Consider the following 18,943-nt stretch of genomic DNA (forward strand, 5'->3'; position numbering starts at 1 on the left):
CCCTAATACCTGTGAACTTACATGGTAACTAGATGTGTACGTAGCATGTAACTACAGTGTAAGTACACATTGGTATCTACAGCTCTAATACTGGTGTAATTACACACATGTAACAACTCAATGAATAGCATTTGTAAGTACAAATGTGTAACAGGACATTGGTAACAACACTTTTTTTCACTTCTGGAAGTACACATGTGTAACAAGAATTATGTAACTACATTTTGTAACAACAATATGTACTCACAGAAGTTTTTACACTTCCACACAGTCTTCAATACTGCAGTTACCAGTTTGTAATGCCCGGAAACATTATTGAAATCGTGATGATTCCTATGTTGTTATGCACACAGACACACGGGACAGGTAAGTACAATTCAAGATATTTATTAGATTGCAGCAGAGCAGAAACAATGAGGATAAGGGCTGATCCAGAGAGGTGAGTAACGGAAGCACGGTGTAGAGAGAGTAGCAGTACTGCAGATGATTAATCCGTTCTTTCTTTTGCAGGAGATGGATCGGGACGAGACTAGGATGGACACACACCGCAGACTGGACTGGAGACACAGGGAGCACAAGACTAGAACACAAGAGAGACAGGTAAGTACTTTCAGGTAAGATTGGATTGTGGCTTCGAAGGCGAGAGACACAATGAGTCCGTGTAGAGTTAACGTGCCCGGACAATGGTTGAACTGCGGTGTGTGCTTAAATAGGCTGTGAGGTGATTGGGTGCAGGTGGTGCTAATCAGTATTCTGGTGATTGTGATCGCTGGGTGTGGCTGGTGTTAGAGCCTGGCCAATCCGTGACACTACCCCCCTCCCCACGGCCCTCTCCTGGGGGCCGAACTCTCCGGCGTCGAGGTGGTCTACCCCTTCCTCGAGGTGCAGGATGGTTAGGGTGAGTAGCATGGAATTCATCAATGAGCGTGGGATCTAGGATGTCATCACGAGGTACCCATGATCTTTCTTCTGGTCCATATCCTTCCCAATCAACTAGGTATTCGAGACGACCACCACGACGCCGGGACATCAGGATCTCCTTGACCGAATAGATGGTGCCTTCTTCTACTGCCATCTCGGGAGGGGGTTCTTCTTGGCCAGGCTCTGTGGAGGGAAGCAGAGGATCGTGACAGGGTTTGAGAAGTGAAACATGAAAGGTTGGGTGAATCCTATACTGAGGTGGCAGTTGTAATTTGTATGTGACTGGGTTGACCTGTTCCAGGATGGTAAAGGGACCAACAAATCTGGGACTGAGTTTCCTGGAGGGCAGGCGCAGGCGGATGTCCCTGGTGGAGAGCCAGACTTTTTGACCTGGAGTGAAGGTAGGACCTGGAATCCTCCGACGATCCGCGATGGTTTTAGCTCTGCGCACTGCCCTCTGAAGATGGTGATGGGCATTGTCCCAGACTCTCTCGCTCTCCCGGAACCAGTGGTCCACTGCGGGTACGTCTGAGGGTTCTCCGTCCCACGGGAACAGTGGTGGCTGATATCCTAACACACACTGGAAGGGTGTAAGTCCCGTGGACGGTTGCCGCAGGGAGTTCTGGGCGTACTCTGCCCAGCCCAGAAACTGGCTCCAGGAGTTCTGGTGACCGTGACAAAATGTCCGAAGGAACCGTCCCACCTCCTGGATTTTCCTCTCGGTTTGTCCGTTAGTTTGCGGATGATATCCGGACGAAAGGCTTACGGTCACACCTAGGAGTCGGAAGAAGGCCTTCCATACACGGGATATGAATTGTGGACCTCTGTCGGAAACGATATCTTCAGGGATTCCGTAGTACCTGAACACCTGGTTGAATAGACATTCGGCTGTCTCAAATGCGGTAGGGAGACCCTTCAATGGAATCAGGCGACAAGACTTGGAGAAGCGGTCGACGATGACCAAGATGCAGGTATTTCCATCAGAGGGTGGAAGATCGGTCATGAAATCCACTCCTAGGTGTGACCAGGGACGGTTCGGGACTGGCAAGGGATGGAGTTTCCCCGCAGGGAGGTGACGAGGACTCTTGGCCATGGCGCATTCCTTGCATCCCAACACATACCTTCTCACATCCCTTGCCATATTGGGCCACCAGAAACGATCGGACAACAGCGAGAGAGTGTTGTTGGCCCCTGGATGACCGGTACCTAGAGAGGTGTGAGTGGTATGGATGAGATCTACCCGCTGTGAGCGTGGAATGTATCTGCGTCCTGGAGGGCAGCCCGGCTGAGTCCTGGGTTCAGGAGTGGCAACTGCTGGAGGGGAGGTCCATTCTATGGGACTGACAATGATCTTGGAGGGAATGATGTTCGTAGGAGTGTCCGTGGTTTCCTCAGGTTCGAAGAGACGGGATAGGGCATCAGCACGTGCATTTTTGGATCCGGGGCGATATGAAATGGTGAATTGAAATCTGGTGAAAAAGAGGGCCCACCTGGCCTGCCGAGGACATAATCTCTTGGCATCACGGAGGTATTGTAAGTTTTTATGGTCGGTGAGGACTTGAAAGGGGTGTTGAGCTCCCTCCAGCCAATGTCGCCACTCCTCTAAGGCGAGCTTGATGGCCAATAGTTCTCGGTTTCCGATGTCATAATTTTTCTCAGCCGGGCTGAGCTTCCTCGAGAAGTAAGCACATGGAAGGAGGCGTGCAGGGGTACCGTGATGCTGAGATAAAACAGCTCCGACTCCGGTGGTAGAGGCATCCACTTCAACGACGAAAGGGAGATCGGGGTCCGGATGAATGAGAAGTGGAGCTTGAGTGAAGGCTTGCTTTAGTTTATTGAAGGCTGTAGATGCTTCGGTGGTCCAGACTAGACTTCGAGGATGACCTTTGAGGAGATTGGTGAGTGTACTGGTAATCTGACTGTAGTTCTTGATGAATCGGCGATAGAAATTTGCAAATCCCAGGAATCTCTGTAATTCTTTTACGGTTTTGGGTTCTGGCCAGGAGACAACTGCATCCACCTTCCCCTCGTCCATGCGAACTCCGTGATGATCGATGATGTATCCGAGGAATTGTACAGAGGGTTGATGGAATGAACACTTCTCAGCTTTCAAGTAGAGATGATGTTCCCGCAGTCGTTGAAGGACCTCCGCAACGTGGTGGCGATGTTCGGCCTCGCTCCGGGAATAAATCAAGATATCATCTATGTACACTATGACTGACCGATGGAGGAATTCCCGGAGCACTTCATGCATGAAGTTTTGGAATACGGAGGGGGCGTTTACTAAACCGTAGCTCATAACCAAATATTCGTAATGGCCGGTAGGGGTCACAAATGCAGTCTTCCACTCATCCCCCTCTCGTATCCTTACCAGATTGTAGGCGCTGCGGAGGTCCAACTTAGTAAAGATGCGCGCTGATCGGAGTTGTTCCAGAGCCGCTGGGACGAGAGGAAGGGGATATTTAAACTTGACGGTGTACTTGTTGAGAGCTCTGTAATCAATACATGGTCGTAAACCTCCATCCTTTTTGGAAACAAAGAAAAAACTAGATGCTGCTGGAGAAGTGGATGGCCGGATGTACCCCTGATCGAGTGCCTCCTTGATGTACTCCTCCATGGCTTTGGTCTCGGGAAGCGACAGCGGGTAGATCTTTCCTCTAGGTAACGGTGCATCGGGAACCAGGTCAATAGCACAGTCCCATGGCCGATGAGGGGGTAGCTGGGAAGCTCTCTTGGGGCAAAAGACATCGCTGAATTGTGAATAGATATCTGGAATCTTGACAGATAGATGGGCTGAAGGACTTTCGACTGACGTGATATACACAGGGATGGATTTCTTGACAGGACGTGGAACTTCAAGACAGCATGTTTTGAAACAGTTTTCACCCCATTGCAATACTTCACCTGAGCCCCAAGAGAGGATGGGATCATGCTTCACCAGCCACGGGCGCCCTAGAATGATGTCGATGGTGGCTTCCTCCAGAACCAGTAGCTGGATCTTCTCTCTATGAAGTATGCCAATTTGAAGGTGAATTTCTTCTGTTTTCCGTTGTACTTGTTTGCGGGATAATGATTCTCCTGTTATAGAGTGTATTTTGTACTTGGTTGTCGTGGGACGAGTGCGTAGCTTGAGCTGGCGGCAGAGGGACCCCGAGATGAAATTGCCGGCTGACCCGGAGTCGAGGAGGGCTGTGGCAGACACAGAAAAGGAGGCAGTAAACAGTTGCACATTGGTGGTCAGAGGGTGTAAATTCTCAACTTCCGTTTGCAATACACTCACCCGGGTAACTGTTGGCCTGGAAGGACAGTTCAATCGTAGGTGTCCACTGGTTCCACAGTATAGGCAGAGACCCCGGGTCAACCTCCTCTGCCGCTCAGCAGCTGATAATTTTCCGGACTCTAAGATCATGGGTTCTGGAGCTGGTTCTGGAGGAATCACTTTCTCTGACGGACGGATGAGTGCAGGCGTGGCAACGGTAATGTCTGGTCCATAAGCATTCATTCGGTCAGCACATCTGATGGATAACTGTATAAATTTCTCCAATCCCTCTCGATCATCGAAAGCAGCTAGTTGCATGCGTAGTTTCGGTTCTAAACCCAGCCGATAAGTAGTGATGAGAGACCGTTCGTTCCATCCACTGGCGGCTGCAAGGGTTCTGAATTTCAGTGAATATTCTTGTATGGACATAGTACCTTGTTTGAGATGATATAACTGGTCTCCTGCTGTTATATCGCTGTCAGACTGACCAAAAACCTCCTTAAAGTGAGCGATGAAAGCTTGGATGGATCGTGTGGCTGGTCCATTCTGATGCCATAAAGTGTCTGCCCACTGTAGAGCGTTTCCTGTTAATAATGAAATAATGAAAGCGATTTTGGATTGATCGGTGGGATATAACATGGGTTGCATAGCAAATACCAGCGAACATTGAAGCAGAAATCCATTGCACTCATCCGCCCGGCCAGAGTAGGGCGCCGGTCTGGCCATGGGACTGGAAGGTACCGTAGAAGAAGTGCTCGGTGATGGTGACGATCCGGTAGTGGTGACGGGTGTGGTTGTGACTTGAGATCGCTGGAGAGCCCTCATGAGAGAATCTACCAACTCTTGGAATGGGTCCGCTGTGCTCATGCTGTCTGTTGTTTAGGTCCGGGCATCTGTTATGCACACAGACACACGGGACAGGTAAGTACAATTCAAGATATTTATTAGATTGCAGCAGAGCAGAAACAATGAGGATAAGGGCTGATCCAGAGAGGTGAGTAACGGAAGCACGGTGTAGAGAGAGTAGCAGTACTGCAGATGATTAATCCGTTCTTTCTTTTGCAGGAGATGGATCGGGACGAGACTAGGATGGACACACACCGCAGACTGGACTGGAGACACAGGGAGCACAAGACTAGAACACAAGAGAGACAGGTAAGTACTTTCAGGTAAGATTGGATTGTGGCTTCGAAGGCGAGAGACACAATGAGTCCGTGTAGAGTTAACGTGCCCGGACAATGGTTGAACTGCGGTGTGTGCTTAAATAGGCTGTGAGGTGATTGGGTGCAGGTGGTGCTAATCAGTATTCTGGTGATTGTGATCGCTGGGTGTGGCTGGTGTTAGAGCCTGGCCAATCCGTGACATATGTAGGCTACATATAATTTTTGTATTCATGTATTTGTGAACACTGAATTAGAATTAAAGTATCAATTTGTAATACCAGTGTACTTACATGGTAACTCCTCAGGAACTGTCTACTTAATATAAAGTGTAAAATGGTCACAACTTACAGAGTAATATATCAAATGTAAACCTCTGTGCAACACTTTAATTTCAGTGTACTTACATGATAACTCCTCAGGAACTGTCTACTTAATATAAAGTGTAAAATGGTCCAGCCTGGTCTCATTGTTTATATGTTGGTATTTATACGTATTTTTAGATGCACAATTTAGATGTATTTCAACGTTTAAAACGTACAAATAGCTACGTATGTTTTGCTAAAAACGTAAAATATTTACGTATCTTTCATTTCATTAAATATTCGTATCAATGCATTTTTATCATTTTATTAATACGCGATTTATATTTTTAGCCCCTTTAACCTACCCCCAAACCTAAAGCTACCCATTTTATAGCAAATATAAAAGGATATAAATCGTATCTGGCAAAAATATATGCAGGGAAATTACCATTTTTACTAACAATATAGCATAAAAATATTTTTATAGTCACTAATCACACTCCTACCTCTAAACCTAACGTTAACCATATCTCTCTCAGTACAGTAATAAAAAAGAAAAAACATGACAGACAGAAAATTGCAATTACAATCATTTATTTAATGCAAAAATCAGGCATGTGATTGGCTAAGGACAAAAAAGCAGGAAAATATACTAATATACTATATACCCCAACCCCCCCACCCCCCCCCCCCCCCCGATCAAATCGTTTTAAAATCAATATTTTGTGTCAATATATTGATTTATTTTGTAGGTAGCCATGTAATAAGCGGGATAATGTAGAGTTTGTCTTACATGTGCTTCATGAGGCACACACGCGCGGTCTCTTGCTCTCTCTCCCTCTGTCATGCACGCGCTACGCGGTCTCGCACTCACTCCCTCGCTCTAGATTCCGGCCGGGAGAAACTATTTGCGGCCATCAGATTCAGTGAGCTATATATTTAATATAATAATTAAAATATAATTATTGATTTTTCATTACACTATTTTTTGGTGCCCCCTCAGCACTCGGTACCCTACGCACAGTGCGTGATGCGCGTGGTGGGAGCGGCAGCGCTGATGAACCTTATTGAAAAGTGTTAACTTACCATCTTATCAGTTAACGGTTAATAATCGGATAATGATTGTCGGTTGGGAAAATTAACCGAAATGAGCATCCCTAATAGCTAGCAAATACAAGTAAGTTAATGTTAATGCAGCTTAAACATCCTGCCATAGTGGAAAATCACTCAAAATCGATCATCTAATCAATCGACAACAAAGTCAAATTAGTAACTTATAGGTTATATATAGACACAAGCAATAATACATACCCAGATCATCCGATCCGGCGATGTTCTTGTCACGATACCACTGTAGCGCGAGAGCGACTGAGGTAACTACACTGCGCAGCAGGGAGCTTGACTGACAGGTGATCTGACCAATCATACTTCGCCATTTGCGAACGGTCGCAAATACGTGACATAGGTAGGGTGACCAGACGTCCCGAAAAATTCGGGACAGTCCCGAAATCTAAGCTGCTGTCCCGAATCCCGAATCCCGCTCTAATTGTCCCGAAAATTATACTGAAGCAAAATCTTAAATAGTTATTGTCTGATAAAATATAAAAAATTGTCCGTGGAGCGAGGTTGAGTCATCCTGCAGCCTGGCAACCAGCCCCCGCCGGCTGCTCATTGGCTGCAGCATCTTGTTTTTTTTTTTGTTTTTTTAGATATACCGTAGGCGCGCATTAAGATATGCACTGATAAGCAAATTTTCATTCATGAAATTGACATGGCTGGTGTACCGGAACCCCAACATGCTGCAAAAAAGCTAAAACGTCTCTGCAGGTACCGGGAGGAGTGGGTGGGCAGGTATCCTGGATTGCAAAAGCCCTACATGATGAAAGTAAAGCGTTCTGCAATACTTGTTAATAAAAATATGATTGGTTCATTAACTTCAGTCTGAAGTATAAAAATAGCCTAACGTTACTTCTATATTATATAAAATTATATGTATATGTAGGCTACTTATATTAATAAAAACATGATTGGTTCAGTCACTTTCGTTTGAAATTCATTATCTTTATTATTCATTACCCCCCCTCCCCCGAATTTCAACCAATCTCATCTGGTCACCCTAGACATAGGTCACATTTTCAGGTCGAAAAAATCCGGAATTCCGGATTAATCCGGAAAAATCACATCCCTGAAAAATATCAACAGCCATACCAAAAAGTAATCCAAATGGCGATGCTTTTGCAGCCGCAGTCCTCTCTGGCAGAATACAGTAGGTTTGTTTGAGGTGCAGAGCAGAATTAAAGTTATTATTCGCTGAAATATTATCCAGATTATTTTCCTGATCCTCTTCGTAAATGCGGCCAAAGAGTATGCGCCCGCGCAACATTCAAACATATCTCACCAGAAACACGGCATGTCGTAAACTGTGACGAATGCTGGCGAGAGCCAATGAGAGCTCGATTTTCCTGCCGTAAAAACTGCCGTTTCCTGACGCGGTTGTATTTGAATTCGTAAAATAAAGATAAAGATTTGAATTTGGGCATGTTCCTCGCAATGGTATGGATTCTGAAGATCTTATAGCGCACAAATAAAATTGTTTCATTTTATAATTATGATGCGTGTTCGATGTATTTTATGGTTTTATTGTTAGTCGCAGGGATGTCAGAAAACGCCTGTTGTGTCCCACCGCTACAAACAAAGTTAATATTACATAAACGGTTAAACGATTGTAGGTTGAAGGTTTAAAGTGTAGTCTTGTTAAACATTATGTTTACATATGCTTGGAAACGAGTTGGCAACAGAAATCACACAGAACAGGATAGAAAGTTATAATTTCATATTAAGTAAACTATTTAATAATGCATTTGAAAACACAGTTTATATATTACTCTGTAGGTTGTGACCATTTTACACTTTATATTAAGTAGACAGTTCCTGAGGAGTTACCATGTAAGTACACTGGTATTAAAAATTGATACTTTAATTCTAATTCAGTGTTCACAAATACATGAATACAAAAATTATATGTAGCCTACATAGGAATCATCACGATTTCAATAATGTTTCCGGGCATTACAAACTGGTAACTGCAGTATTGAAGACTGTGTGGAACTGTAAAAACTTCTGTGAGTACATATTGTTGTTACAAAATGTAGTTACATAATTCTTGTTACACATGTGTACTTCTAGAAGTGAAAAAAGTGTTGTTACCAATGTCCTGTTACACATTTGTACTTACAAATGCTATTCATTGAGTTGTTACATGTGTGTAATTACACCAGTATTAGAGCTGTAGATACAATGTACCAATGTGTACTTACACTGTAGTTACATGCTACGTACACATCTAGTTACCATGTAAGTTCACAGGTATTAGGGACACTTAATATAAAGTGGGACCGGAAAAGGTTAAACAAACTCTACACAACTCTCATTCAAACCACATTAAAATAATACAATGTCATGCTTTACAAAGATACATGTCAAATTTTGTGTAAGAGTGTAAAACAAATATGCAAATATATAAATAATAAACCAAAGGTGCTTTTTGACTGAATACTACTTAATATTACTATTGCTCACTATGGACTGATACTGCAGCAGAGTACATTGAAAGAATACCTCAGTCTAAAATGACAACAGTCTCATTTTCTCACACTTATGCCATCCCAGATGTAAATTAATTTGCTCTGCTCAAGACAAATTAAGTTTTTTAGAAATATATTAGCTCTATGTGTCCACACAATGCAAGTAAAAGGCTGCAAACTGTTCAAAAACATACAAATGGTCTTTATTATCTTCCAAAGTATTTCTATAGGTTTTGGGTGAGATCAGACTAAAAATATATTTTTTGTTACATTCACTTGCATTGTGTGAACATACAGAGCTGAGGCAGAAAAAGAGGAGAGGGGAGAGAGGGAACTTTCTGTTACCATTCTAGCATTGTTATATTGTAAATATCATATTATACAGTACTTACATTACAGTAATTAACAGTTAATGGACATTACTATTGGAATAATAAAATAATAACAGTACAAACTGCATTAGTACAAATTGACAGTATTAAACTGCAAATCTTATAGAATTATTTTTGTATGTTCGCAAATGTAGTTGTCAGTAGTTTACTGTAATTTAACTGTCATGATCTGGGCTGTGGGGTTTCCCTCAGCCACCTGAGGTCGCTGTCCTACACTGCACTTCCTTGATTTGTACACCTGTTTGTCATTAGCAATCATTCACCCCTCACCTGGTCACAATTATCTGGGTTATAAGAACCCTTCTTCCCCACTCATCATCCTGGCTGCATTGTCTTCATATGTGTGTCTCTGTGTTTCTGGCTCCTGGATCTCCTGATCGTGTTTTCGGTTCTGTTACTTTCTTTTGGTTCTAGTCGTGTCTGTGCCGTGTTGGCCTTTTGGTTTTGATTTGTTTGTGTTCTTTTGTGTTTTGTTTAAATTAAAAATACTTCCCTGCATTTTGGACCCTGACCTTCCTTGCTTCACGTGACAGAATGCAGCCAGCAAAGATGGGTCCAGCGGGGAGGAATTTTTTTTTCAAGGAGGCGGCGTCCCCCCGTTCTGTTCCCGAGAGGGCGGGGATGTCCTTCGAGGCGGCGTCGGCCGCTCGTTTTGAATGCATCTACGCCTGCCTGGCGGCGATGGATGCCCGTAGCGCCGAGGCTGCGCGGACGCGCCCCTGCTTTGCCGCGGGGATAGAGACGCTGTTTCGCGGGAAGGTGGCGGCGTCCACTATCTCGGTCCCCGAAGCGGCAGTGATCGCTATTCCTATTCCTGATGCGGCGGTGACCGCTGGTGATGTTCCTGATGCGGCGGTGACCGCTCACTCTGTGCCTGATGCGGCGGTGACCGCGCCCTCTGTTCCGGACGCGGCGGTGACCGCGCTCTCTGTTCCGGACGCGGCGGTGACCGCGCTCTCTGTTCCGGACGCGGCGGTGACCGCGCTCTCTGTTCCGGACGCGGCGGTGACCGCTCTCTCTGTTCCGGACGCGGCGGTGACCGCTCTCTCTGTACCGGACGCGGCGGTGACCGCGCTCTCTGTTCCGGACGCGGCGGTGACCGCGCTCTCTGTTCCGGACGCGGCGGTGACCGCGCTCTCTGTTCCGGACGCGGCGGTGACCGCGCCCTCTGTTCCGGACGCGGCGGTGACCGCGCCCTCTGTTCCGGACGCGGCGGTGACCGCGCTCTCTGTTCCTGATGCGGCGGTGACCGCTCACTCTGTTCCTGATGCGGCGGTGACCATCCTCTCTGTTCCGGACGCGGCAGTGAACGCTATCTCCGTGCCTGACGCACCGGAGACCGCAATCTCGGTTCCTGACACTGCGGCGACCGTGCTTTCTGTTCCTGACGCGGCGGTGACTGCGCTGCACGGGCCTGGCCCGCCGTCCCTCCCCCTGATTTGCCTTCCCCCGTTCCTCCACCCTCCAGACTTGTGGAACGTCTGGGAGCCGTTCCGTGGGGAGGGGGTAGTGTCATGATCTGGGCTGTGGGGTTTCCCTCAGCCACCTGAGGTCGCTGTCCTACACTGCACTTCCTTGATTGTCCACCTGTCCTTGTCATCAGCACTGATCACCCACATCTGTTCACAATTATCATCAAGACTATAAGTATCCTCACTGCTCATTCTGCTTCATGTCTGCATTGTCTCTAGTCCTGTTTGTATTTTCTGTGTTTCTGGGATCTTTGACCTGGTATTGAGTTCTTGATTTTGTTTTATTTTGTGTTTCAGTTTATGTTCAGTTTGTGCCGTGTTGGCCTTTTGGTTTATGTTTATTTGTGTTTTGTTATATTAAAGTCAACTCCCTGCATTTGGACCCAGACCTCTTTACTTACCGTGACATTAACAGTGAGTTATTTTACATTACACCTTCATTTTCATATTTTACATTACACAGTCTATTTGACTATTATTTTTTTATTTGAAATATATATTGTTGGCAGTTTCAACATTGCATTAAGTGTGAAATTTCCCTGTTAACTGTTAAACATAAAATTAAAAATAATATCCCACCTTCCTTTTATGGCGGAAGTTGCTTTCATCTATAACGATAAACTCTGTTCTTCCAGCCATTTTCTGTCCAGTCCTCTTTTTATATCTCTTTAAAGCATCTATACAGAACAATCTAAGCTTTTGACTCATTTTACTCAGGGTTGCTGAACTCCCGGCAATACCATCCTGCATCATGTCGATCTGCCGTAATCTTAATCCTTGACAGTACCTGAAAATGAAAAAGTGAAAGTAATTTTTTGAAAATTAATCAAATCATTACTTTTATGGTGATTTAAAGTTTTAGTTCAATCTCAAATAAAAATTAACAAATCATTTATTCATCCTGGTGTTGTACCAATGCCATATGTCCTTCTTTCTTTTTCAGACCACAGAAAGAAGAAAATTTTAAATGTGGTTAAAAAAACGAAAGGACACATTTTATTGGAACAACAACAGCATGAGAAATAAAGTTGGGGACACACGACTAGCAGAAACATTCTGAGACTGCCTGAACACACTTAACGACTGTTTCCATCGACTGGAACCGATTTTAGTCTTTCCATACATGTGCTGGAACTCTATTTAGCCTTTTCCTGACAAGTGAGAATCACAGACAGCTGTGTTGAAGCAGGACTGGAACTAAAGTCTGCAGGTAGGTAGATCCCCAGGAACGGGGTTGGGCAGCCCTGGTCTAGATGGTCTACTACTTAACATCCCATTGGCACAACTTAACCCTGCCCCTTTGGCACAAATCACCCTAGCCCAACAATTTTGAAAGACTAGCATGATCCAGCAGTTTAGAGCTAACATTATGCTAACTGTATAGACTCACTGTGTAGCCTACTAAAGCACTAAAACATGTGTGAAATATTTTCAAACTTGTCTATAATTGTTCAGACGCAACAATCAAAAAACCTTGATCACATAAATTTTACTTTGCAAGGCAAAAAACTGTTTTTTGAGCTAAAATGTGCTTAGCTCTCGTGCCATGTCTCTGTTCTTTGGGGGATAGGTTAATTGGATGGCTCTTCAAAAGTATGTGGTCATATGACCAATTTCTTCTATGGTTTTCTAGAAACAAGGGGTGTAACTACTTCCCCCCCGGCACAAATCACCCCACTCTCCCCTACACATAGATGGTTTGAGGTTGAAAAAATTTTCATTTTTGGATGAACTATCCCTTTAATGCCTACAAATATGCACAAAATTGTGAGCACTAACATTGAGTTACATGAATCATGGATAACTTTGAATGAATCATTTTCATATCTCCACAGTTACCAAATCACAAGTCTAGTTAAATTTATTACATTTGATAAAAGCATCTGTAAAATTAATTAAAATGTCTTTATTTTATTTGACTGTGCTGCATTTTAATCATTAAGAAGTAAATTATTTTACTTTTTAAAGTTGCAATTACATTTGTAAACAATTCACAAACACACAAGTCTTCTCCAAATGCATTGGTATGTATTTATCATATTACTAGGCCACATGCACGGTGGCAAATAATTAAAATGAAATTAAAATAGTTTTGTCTGTATTTCTTATTAGTGTTGTCAGCAAAGGAAGAGATGCAGGGAGCTTCTTCCAAACCCCCTGCACCCCCCCCCCCCCCCCCTCTTCTGATGAAGACTCTTCTGACCTGCCTGAAGAAAATAATAAGGTGAAAGGGAGAAGAAAGGAAAAGAAAAAAAAGAAAGCAAGGTCAACTCTTCGTCCTCTTCAGATTAATCTTTTTCCACCTCTGATTCATTGGTTTCCTCTTCACCCCAAAAAAGAGTAAGCATAAGAAAAAATCAAGAAAGACAGCAAAACGCAGAATGAAAAAAAAAGAGGTATGTTGCCATTGTCATAATGTATGTTATGTTCCAAAAACTATGCCATCATCATTATTAAAATAGTGTCCTTAAGTTCTTTGAATAGTCTTAGTGTAAAATGTTGTCTAGTAAAATGTAGTGTTTTCTTTAAAAAAAATGTCATAAATACTTTGCACATCTCAGTTGAAGCCAGGGACACACTCCACGATTTTTGGCTGTCCCAGATGAAAGATTGCCATTGTGAAACAATCGTTTTGGTTTCTGTGGTTGTGGCTTCTAAGCGGTAGTCTTATGTCGTCGAGTGAGAAAGGGTCAAAGACGGCCGTTGTCACAGTCTTGAGACCGAAGACAGACTACGATCATTTTCTGACAGTGTCACTTAGTCAATGCGATACAGCACTAAAATTTAAAACTGCTAGCCTTGCACTCTTTTCCATTCCCCTTTCACCGCTTCCTTTGTTTTTTTTTTTACATAAACCTATGTTTATTTGACAGTTTAAGCCAGGGGTTTTCAACTCCAGTCCTCGGGCCTCCCCTGACATAATGTTTAGATGTCTCCCTATTGGACATGTTAACAAGTTAATGAGATAATGAAGTGATGATTGGATCAATAATGATACAATTTATTGGGACTTTAGTAGCTTATTTTGTGATGCTGAGAGTTAATGTTTATATGATTAGTTTGTTGGTTGTTGAGATTCATACACACATCTGTGTTTGGCCAGTTAGTTTAGTGGCTGATGTTCTTAAGTTTTTTTTTTTTTTTTTAGTTCTTTGTAATAATTGATCAGGACAACACTGTTTAAGAGCACTAAAATATGTTTAACTTAGACAAAACACAATACACCATATCCAAACATAAACACATAACAAACTTTATCTGCTGTTAAAGTATTTTTGCTGTAATACAAAAGCTTTGAAAACATTATTACAGCAGCCTAAAAAAACAGTGCAATTTCAAGAGGTAAATTAAAAGAAACAGTATTATGTGACATGTTATTGTTCATATTTCCTTCAGTAATTTTATTTGTTAACAGCAGGTGTTTATCATTAATGATTCAATGATCACTTCATTATCTCATCAACTTCTTAACATGTTCAATAGGGAAACATCTAAAACATTATGTCAGGGGAGGCCCGAGGACTGGAGTTGAAAACCCCTGGTTTAAGCAATAAGACATGAAAGAGAGGTTTAGTACTCACATGCCTTGTGACTAGGGTTGGGTATCATTTGAATTTTATCGATTCTGATTCCGATTCCACTTATCGATTCCAATTCTTTTCGATTCCCAGTTTCGATTCCAGTTTAGTAAAACAACAACAACAACAACAACAACAAAAGTCAAACATTAATATATCAAACATGTTTATTTTCAGTGCTTGCTTGCAACATATTATTTTATTACGGGGTTCTCAACCTTTTTTTTTATACCAGGGGCCCACTCCTTCTTGGGTAAATTTTGCAAGGCCCCCCTATGCCTGACATTTCCTCTAAAGGTGTTTATTTTTTAACCTTTTTATTACATTTGTTTTGCCTTTTCATTTTTCTCTTGCATGTTATAAAAAATATCAAACAAACTTTAAATCAAAGCTATACTTTTGAATTGAAAAACTTTTTAACATGTATATACATATACAGACTTAAATCTTCTAAATTATTTAATTTAGACATTCTTTACAACTTCAGAGTACTCTTTCTTAAGTGACTGAATATCTAAATAAACATATAAATGAAAAATACAGCAAATACATTCTAAATCTGTTTATGCTGGTGTTCATATGTGCATAAACACCACTGACCCTTACAAGATCCACCTCTATGGGTAAGCATTCATTATAAAACACTCAAAGGACATTCATTTTGACGCGAAAATACTATGGATTGGCGCCCCGAAATCATGAATAGTTTGTGAATCAACAGCGGACTTATGCGTGCCTTATGTACATCTCCGATATACAAGAATGAATACATTAGGCACAGTTCGTTACTATTACTCTGATCATCTTTGCATTTACATTAACGGGAGGGTTTGTTTCATGCAGCCAAGAGATGAAGTAGATACCTGTCTTCCCGCGGGGGTATAAGTTACTTTTATGTGGGCTTTTGCGTTATGAAATAACATATATTCCTTTTGGAGCAGGCGGGCGCGGGACTAAAACATCCGTCCCTTGCAGATCTCTAAGATGAAGTTTGCGTGCAGCGGTAGCTTTGAAAAATTGCACCCAGGGATCGATAAGAGGAATCGAAATTTTAATTTTATAACAAGTATCTGATTCTTTATCTTAAGTATCCGATTCCAGAATCAGAATCGATTTTCAATTCCCAACCCTACTTGTGACAGCCTCTTTCTCTGTGCGTGCATCGGATGTGTACACTCAGAAAACCGTATATCAGAATATTAAACTAATATGGTTTTTTAGCAGAGTATCCGAGGTACAGGCTGTAAAGGCACAATCCTATTCTGGAAAATGGGGGCAGGGAGCAACAGCTCATTTGCATTGAAAGAGACATCCACGGAAACAACGTGTTTCTGCTTCCACTTAAAATGGGCATTTTCAAAATGATATAATAAATGATCTGTGGGGTATTTTGAGCTGAAACCTCATAGACACAGTATGGGGACATCTAGACTTATATTACATATTGTAAAAAGGGAGACATTCTTTAATGGATGTCACTGACTGCCTGCCAAGTGAAAATATATAAAAGTTCAAAGAAGAGAAACTTTTTCAAGTGACAGTGTTTTTAACAGTAATTATTGTACACATTTGTCTTGAAATTGAACTTAAGTAATATAGGAAGGTACTTCACCACAAGGTGTGAGCTAGACTGTCTCTATTTAGTATGAGCTGAAATAGTGAATGCTTCATTATATCAGTGCTGTTTCACCATGTTCACCGAGACTATTAAAAAATCTCTCTCTCTCTCTCTCTCTCTCTCTCTCTCTCTCTCTCTCTCTCTCTCTCTCTCTCTCTCTCTCTCTCTCTCTGTCGATTGATGCAGTAACTTTATTATTAGATTGCAACGCATTGGGCAGTATTTGACAATTCTGTAAATTCATTTATTTATTTAAACCATAAAGAAATACTGTACAGTTGCTATAAATGGCACAATGTGATAGACTTTGAGCTGAAGTGGTATAATGGTTGCAGGAAGTCATCAGCTCCATCAGCATCAGAAGTACATGGTTGGATCTGATTTGTCATACATTTGAATGTGAATGTGCACTGTAAACAAAAACTGTAGAAATTACAGTATTACTGGCAGCTGGTTGCCAGTAACTTACTGTAGATTTAAATTTATGCTATTTACTGGCAACAGTTTGTTCAAAGTTAATTGAACATTAAACATTAAAAAGTCTTTATCTTTACAGAATAAAACTAAAATAACAGCCTCATGCAAAGCATTCTGGGAACCAAAATCTGAAGGAAAAAAACTGAAAAAGGTTGATGAAGGTTTCTGGTTCCCAGAATGCTTTGCATTAGGTTGTTATTTTATAGTTTTATTCTGTAAAGACAAAGACTTGTTAATGTTTAATGTTCATTTAACTTTGAACAAACTGTTGCCAGTAAATAACATAAATTAAAAATCTACAGTAAATTACTGGCAACCAGCTGCAGAACTACAGCAAATTTTTTACAGTGTGGGAAGTGATGCCAGGATAAACCTTCTGCATTGGGAGCAGTGTCCATTTCTTCAGGTTCGTTCCAGAGTAACTGACTGGCTTAAAATAGAACAGCTTGAAGCACAGACCTGCCAAACAGATCATGTGGGGAGATGGAAGATTACTGTGATATTATGACTTTAATGTATGAAATCTTATTCAACATGTCTTGCACGATTAATGCAGCGCGCATTTTCTGTTTGTCCCATTACCTAGTCCATAGTAAAGAAATGGATGCACAATGTTGCCAACATAGCGAAAAGTGTCCAGCAACAATAAATAAACACATAATTGGAAAAACCTAATATAGTTTCTGAGACTCTCCGGTATTATGTTGCGTCCAGTGCTTTAAGTGGGCCTTTTGCGTACTGGCACAAAAAACTGCGTATTATATGCATGTCGAACACATGCATATCATATATGTCAAGCCGTTTTAGCCTAAAATGTACTAAGCGTCACTCGTCATAATTGCATTTTTACTAGTAACAATTCAATCAGAGAGCTCTATAATTCAAATCCTACTTGTAACAATGCCAATTAGAGAGCTCTCTAAATCAATTTTTACTAGTTACTGTTACAATTAGAGAGCTCTATAATTCAATTATTAATAGTAACAATTCTAATTACAGAGCTCTCTAATTCAATTCTTACTAGTAACAATTCCAATTAGAGAGCTCTACAAATAAATTTTTACTAGTCATATGTCTCCATTGACTTCCATTCATTTTTAATTACAGAGCTCTACAACAGAATTTTTACTAGTAAGAATTACAATTAGAGAGCTCTACAATTGAATTCTTACTAGTAACAATTACAACTAGAGAGCTCTCTAAATCAATTCTTCTAGTAATAATTCCAATTAAAGAGCACTCTAATTTAGTTTTTCAAGTAAGAATTCCGATTAGAGAGCTCTTTAATTCAATTGTTACTAGTAAGAACTGAATTAGAGAGCTCTTTAACTCAATTACAGAGCTCTGCAATTAAACATATCTTTAATGTGGTTTTTTACTAGTAAAAATTGAATTATAGAGGTCTGTAATTGCATTTTTACAGGTGATAATTCAATTAGAGAGCTCTCTAGTCAGAATTGTTACTAGTAAAAACTGAATTAGAAAGTGCTCTAATTGGAATTGTTACTAGAACGAATTCATTTGTAGAGCTCTCTAATTGAAATTCCTACTAGAAAGAAATATGTTGTAGGGCTCTATAATTAAAAATGAATGGAAGTCAATGGAGACATATGACTAGTAAAAATTAATCTGTAGAGCTCTCTAATTGGAATTGTTACTAGTAAGAAATGAATTAGGGAGCTCTTTAATTAATATTGTTACTAGCAGGAATTAAATCATAGAGCTCTCTAATTGAATTGTTACTATTAAAAATGCAATTATGAGGAGTAACACTTAGTATATTTTAGGCTAAAATGGCTTGCCATATATCAGGGGTTTTTAACTCTGGCCCTCGAGGTCCTTTCCTGCAGAGTTTAGCTCCAACCTTGATCAAACTCACTTGCCTGTAACATTCTAGTGATCCTGAAGACCTTGATTAGCTTGTTCAGCTGTGTTTGATTAGGGTTGAAGCTAAACTCTGCAGGAAAGTGGACCTTGAGGGCCAGAGTTGAGAAACCCAGTCATATATCATATGCACACCAAAGTTAATTTCAGCATATTAATAGCACGCCAGATAGAAACAGAAAATCGTGCTACTGGTGCGCATTTTCATGAGACCGGGCTCTCGAATCAGTACATTATAACGAAAACAATATCTTAAAAATTATGTGCGATCACATAATTTTAAACGGTTAAAC

The sequence above is a fragment of the Garra rufa genome, chromosome 16, assembly GCF_049309525.1.
Source record: "Garra rufa chromosome 16, GarRuf1.0, whole genome shotgun sequence".
Lineage (NCBI taxonomy): Eukaryota > Metazoa > Chordata > Actinopteri > Cypriniformes > Cyprinidae > Garra > Garra rufa.